This window comes from Meriones unguiculatus, chromosome 4, assembly GCF_030254825.1.
Source record: "Meriones unguiculatus strain TT.TT164.6M chromosome 4, Bangor_MerUng_6.1, whole genome shotgun sequence".
Taxonomy (NCBI): domain Eukaryota; kingdom Metazoa; phylum Chordata; class Mammalia; order Rodentia; family Muridae; genus Meriones; species Meriones unguiculatus.
The window spans coordinates 107683181-107689180 of NC_083352.1; positions in this window are offsets into that span (position 1 = coordinate 107683181).

The following is a 6000-nucleotide window of genomic DNA, read 5'->3' on the forward strand; positions in this document are numbered from 1 at the left end:
TGACGGAAGGTCTTTGGGGCTACACGAATGTCCCATTTTCCACCAAACTGTGCAGTCGTCTGCCTATGTTTATGTTCTTCTGCTGTCTGAGTTTATTCATTGGATATAACCCATTGCTGCTGTTATTTCAATCTTAAAATTTCAGGTTGTTTCAGTATGATTGGAGGAGCCCTTTATTTTGGTTTCAATTTATAAAACACATTTCCATCCTGAGCATGCTCTGGGCATGTAAGGATGCTCTATGCCCATCTTGTACACACTAGTTTTTTGTTTTTAGCATAGGAAATAGTTGTTTTTCTAAGGGACAGCCCCCCCCTTTGTGGATTGATACTCAGAAGCCAAGACCCAGGAGATGGATGTGCTATTTGCTACTGGCATTGGTGCCATAAGAACTCTCCATGGACAATCTAGAGAAACTAAGGATGTATAACACTCTCCCCCAACCCCCACATCCATCTCTCCATCCAAACCAGATTTATCCTGATGCCTTCCAACTTCAGTTCTTCATTGTCTCTCCTTCCATGTCTGCTACTTATTAGAAATAAAGAAGTGTGCCCCCTTTTATGTAAATTTATATACCAATGAGTCCTCCGTGAAGTCCTTACTGCCTTTATATCCTGTCTTTGTCACCCCCGGGGACTCTGAGTTTCTTCTCCTATGATTCCTTTTTTTTACGGTTAGGCTTCAGCCTCCCAGGAGCATGTCCCATCCTAGCAGATCCCTTGTTAACTTATGTAAGCACCATCAGTGCTGTGGGCTATTACACACACATGTACACGTGTGTGCACATACACACACCACAGATAACCCTATCCACCTACCTGCCTGCCTTGTGGATGTGCTTCATACTGCTTTATTATCTGATTTATCTGGGGATGTGCTTTTCCTTGGTGTGTCCCATCTTTTAAACATGGCCTCCATCATCAAGTGGCTTACTTTCCCTCATCGGCACAAGCCTTGACACAGTAGGAGTTATATTAGTTAGGAATCTCCACAGTAACAGAACCAGTAGAAGCTGGGCCTCCAAAAGGGTTCACCCTAGATCAGATCTAGACCTGTGGGTCATGACCCTTTGGGGGTCACCTGTCACACACCCTGCGCATCACATATTTACATTATGGTTCATAACAGTAGCAAAACTACAGCTATGAAGAAACAATGACATAATTTTATGGTTGGAGGTCACCACAACATGAGGTGCTGTATGAAAGGGTCCCAGCATTAGGGAGGTTGAGAGCCACTGCTCTAGATCTTGGAGGACAGGTAGAAAGTGAAAAGTTTGATGACATTTCACCTGGAGACTTGGAAACTACTCAGTAGGTAGAATGTGGAAAGATAAGGACCTGATTGGCCAGAGTCCCATCAGAGCCTTCAGGCCTGAAGATCAGGGCACAGAGTACCCAGAGGGCAGGACACAAAGAGCAGGGCACAGAGGACAGCAGGACACAGAGGCCAGAAAATAGAGGACAGCAGGACACAGAGGGCAAGACACAGTGGGCAGCAGGACATGGAGGGCAGCAGGACATGGAAGGCTGGGTACCCTGTCTCTTTCTCAAGTTTGTTCAGACTACAAAGCACCACGGAGGTCAACCAACAACTTCTGATTGAAGGAAGGGCTTCTGTAGCCAGCAGCCCTGTGTACAGACTCCCGTTCTTACCATCAGGCGGCCCTCAAGAGTGAGGCAGAGCATTTAGCATGCGTTGTAGCACTTCTTGTGAAAAATCACTCCTGCGGCCCACTGATATATCAGGCTTTCTCCCAGGCACACAGGTAGGTCACCTGACAAGATTATGGGTGTATAGCATGCCTGTAAAACATGAGCAGAAGTGGTCTGTGCCACTCCTAGGAAGACACAAGGGGCAATTTACCTTGTTCCATCATTTTTCTCTGGGGACTGTGGGAAACACATGCGGAAATATTGAGTGTTAGTTAACATACCCTCCTGTTGACTAGTGTTGGCTGTCCATTGTAAGACAAAAACAAACCCTTGATGCACTGAGCACAGAGGCCTCTGTTCTGTTGCTGCTACTTCTGATATGCGTCCATGTTGTACCTCATCCAAGCAACACAAGACTTCAAAGTATGACATATTATTTCAGACTAATACTTCACTTTGGCCTATAAGAAATGCCTTGCAGATGAGCAGAGTGACTCGGACTGTGGCCTTTCTAGGATCGAGGAGGAGCAAAGGATCAAGTGTGAACTGGTTGTCAGTTTTCTTCAGACACATAAGGAATTCAGCCAGGTGGTGCCATGAAGTCCTACTCCATACATACCGAGAGGTGTGTTCTACACAGCAGGTTACAGGCTACATGCCAAGACCCATTCCCTCCTCTAACTTCTGTGACTACTGGAATAAGGAAGGATGATCAGTTCACTAGAGTTCCCCTTTGAAGGGTGACCTGTGACTCTTAAACAGCTTTGTCTCCTTGCGATTAAAGCCTGAATCCTTCCTCGTTCATGTGACGTAGACAAGGACAAAAGTCACACCTCCAGCAACTAATTTACCAGACCAGTTCCGCTGGGTAGGTTAATTAACCTACTTTATCTGACTGGTCTTGGCTCAAAGTCTCGTGCTAGGCCGTGGTCAAGTTGTCAGCCAAAGCCATTGTTTGGTCTGAGGGCTCCATAGAAGAATCAATTTTCAAACCTCTGTGGTTGATGACAGCGCTCATCTCTTAGAACCACACCTCAGTTCTTCCCTGGTGGGTGACATAAAGTTGGCTCCAGTTATATGGTGCTCTTTCACCCCAGCAGCTTGCTTTGTCAAGATGTGCCAGCCAGAGTGGAAGCGGAGTTCCCAGCAACTAAGGTGCTAGCTAAACATTATTATTGTTATTTTTTTTATCATATTCTAGTCATTAGAAGCAAGTCACCTGGTCCATCTATGATTAGAAGGATGATACTCAAGAGAATGTAAGGAGCTGGGAATGACTTGGGGGGGACAGATTTAGAAAGGAAAATTTACTGATGAAGAAAATAAGCTAAAAAAGACAAGCACTTTAGGAAAATATACACCCAAGGCAAATGGTCATGAGAGAGTTCTCTTAGATCCATGGGTGATAGCAACTTACAAAAAAAAAATACCCAGAGTTACCTAAGTACTAACTCTGAGTCATTAGGGATAATAAAAGACACCTTAGCTCAGACATTGGGAGGACAAATTTGAACAATACAACTTACAACTAATGAAATTTCACTGACCAGAACCCTCCCTCAGGGATAGATATTAGAAGGAGTGGCTTTATTGAGTCCTTGGCATGAAAGAGAATGGATTTGTGGGTTGTGAATGACCCATGCATTTCCAGTAGGTACTTGCTGGTGCAAGTCTGCTTTCCTTCCTTCCTTCCTTCCTTCCTTCCTTCCTTCCTTCCTTCCTTCCTTCCTTCCTTCCTTCCTTCCTCCCTCCCTCCCTCCCTTCCTCCCTCCCTCCCTCCCTTCCTCCATCCTTTCTCCCTCCCTTTCTTCTATCCTTCCTTCCTTTCTTCTATCCTTTCTCTCTCTCTGTGTGTGTCTGTCTCTTTATGTCTTTCTCTGTTGGTTTGTCTGTCTCTTTCTTCTGTCCTTTTTCACCCCCATTCTCTTTGAGACAGGTATCATGTTCCACTTCAGGCTGGCCTGGAACTTACTATGTAGCCCCGTACAGCTTCAAACTTGTGGCAACTCTCTTGCCTCAGTCTTCTGCCTCCTGAGCACCACGATTACAGGTGTGAGATGCCATGCCTGATGGTCTTTTTGTTCAGATGGAAGCATGTGTGAGGACAGAATCCAACTGCCCAGTGTCACAGAGAAGAGGGAAGGAAGTGCTGTCAAATGCTGGGAAGGCCAGGTGCCTGAGGACTGGCTGAGCTTGGGGGAAGGGTGTCCCAGGAGAAGATTCACTTTGCCCTATAAAGCTCTACTTGATGAAGTCACCAGGAAACTCTTGCATGGATCATCGTATTTCTTCGTGGAAACTCGATCTACCAGAGGAGCTGAGAAACCAGATGTGGAGGGAAGGCTGTCAGGGGTAGACATCCGCAAGGGAGGAGGTCATGGAAAATTGGGTAAGGTCACTGTAATGACATATCTCTTCTTAAACAAACTGGAATGAAGTGCACAAACACATGTGCATTTAAACTTGCATGTGAACACACACAAGGACAGGTGTGCGTGCACACACATGCACACGCTTGCACAGCTCCTTAGTAGCATTCTTGCCGGTTCTTGTCCTGGATCCTAGATTTTTGGTGTTTCTAGAAATACTCCCCTTTTCTGCTTTGGTCCCTCCAGCTTTCGTTCACTCTGGTCTTGCTCATCTCTATTCCCAGCATGCACGTTAGCAACTAGAGGGACTGTTTGGTTTATTTGTCAAGCACCTGATGCAGTTCGTCGGAATTATAGTGTGGGGCGCGTGGCAGGGTCATCTGTAAGGGCTGTGCGTCTTCGCATCTTCTCCCATCTCTGCCCATCGTTAGCGCTACTGTTTCCCAGTCAGCAGGTGGCAAGTGAGGTAAGGAGAGTCCCTCTGTTTGCTTCTGCAGCCTCCAGTGTTTGCACAGCCCAGCACTGACTTTTGGCCCCTCCTCCTCTGGAAGATGGAAATCATACATTTTTAATTGGAGTTTTTCTGCCAAAGAGCAAACTGGCTTGCCGCCCAACTTATGGGTGAAGATGTCGAGAGAGAAACCCTCACCTTCTGTCCTGCTGGCAGCTAATGAAAACAAACGGCTTTTCTTCCTCTCCAGCTGCTTTCTCTCTCCTGCGGTCACTCTATTTAAAGCACCACTGGCTCCTTAACTTGTTTTTAAGCCAAGGGACCCAGATCTGGCTTTAGTATTTTGTCTTTCTCTGGCTGGGGAATGCTCATATTGCCCAGTTTCCTCACCACTCTGTTTGCCCCTCCTCTGGTCTCCACCAAGTTAAGCTGAAAGAAGTGTGTGTGTGTGTGTATGTGTGTGTGTGTGTGTGTGTGTGTGTGTGTGTGTGCATTCGTGCATGTGTGTGCTTGTGAGTGTGTGTGTGTGTGAGAGAGAGAGAGATGCACATTGGAAGAGAAAATGGTCTAGCAGTATGTTTCAACTTAAAATCACAGTTGAAAGCCGGGGGAGATGGTTCAGTATTTAAGGAGGCCTGCTATGCAACCAGAAGCACCTGAGTTCAAAATTCCTAGGGCAGCCATATAGCTTAGCAAGTAAAGATGCTGCTAAAAGCCTAATGACTTGAGATCAAGCCCCAAGTTCCACACAGAGGAGGGAGAAAAGGGACTCTAAGAGGTCAGGCAAAGGTACATGTAAACACAGTGCTGGGACGGAGGGGAGACAGGAAGATCCCTGTGGCCTGTTGGCTCGTCACAAGGCAACCTCCAGGTTCAGAGAGACACACAGCCTCAGGGGAAGTGAGGCAGAGAGCGATGGAGCAGGACACCCCCCACCCTCTTCTGACCTCTAAGTGAGGCAGAGAGCGATGGAGCAGGACACCCCCCACCCTCTTCCCACCCTCATTCATCGCATGCACACACTCCGTACGTGCACATAGCATGAATCCGATGTGCGTGCATGGCGTGGTTCACACTGGGAAGGACAGTGGTACAGTTCTACCAGAGTAACACGTCAGCATCATTGAAAGGTGCGGCTGATAACATTTATTTCTAATTCTTTCAGGCCATCTTTAAAGGGAGATGGAGCCTGTAACCCACGCAGCACCCCCACAGGGACAATCTCCCTTTGGCTCTGCTCAGTAATTCAATTGTGATAGGAAGGCTGTGCAGACATAGCAGAAGAGAGACGGGAAGACAAAAAAAATAAACAAATAAAGCAGAAAAGAGGGAGAAAGCCTTCAGCAGCCGTCATCCATCTTGTGGAAAATGAAAAGTGCTTACCCGTGCCCAGATAGTAAATCCTGCCTGCTTTATTAAATAAATGTAGTATTTCACTCAAGAAAGGAGACCTTTGGAATGCTTGGAAAAGCTTGCTGGCTTTGAAATGGAATAAAGATTGATTTATGGGGAAGTTCTCCTG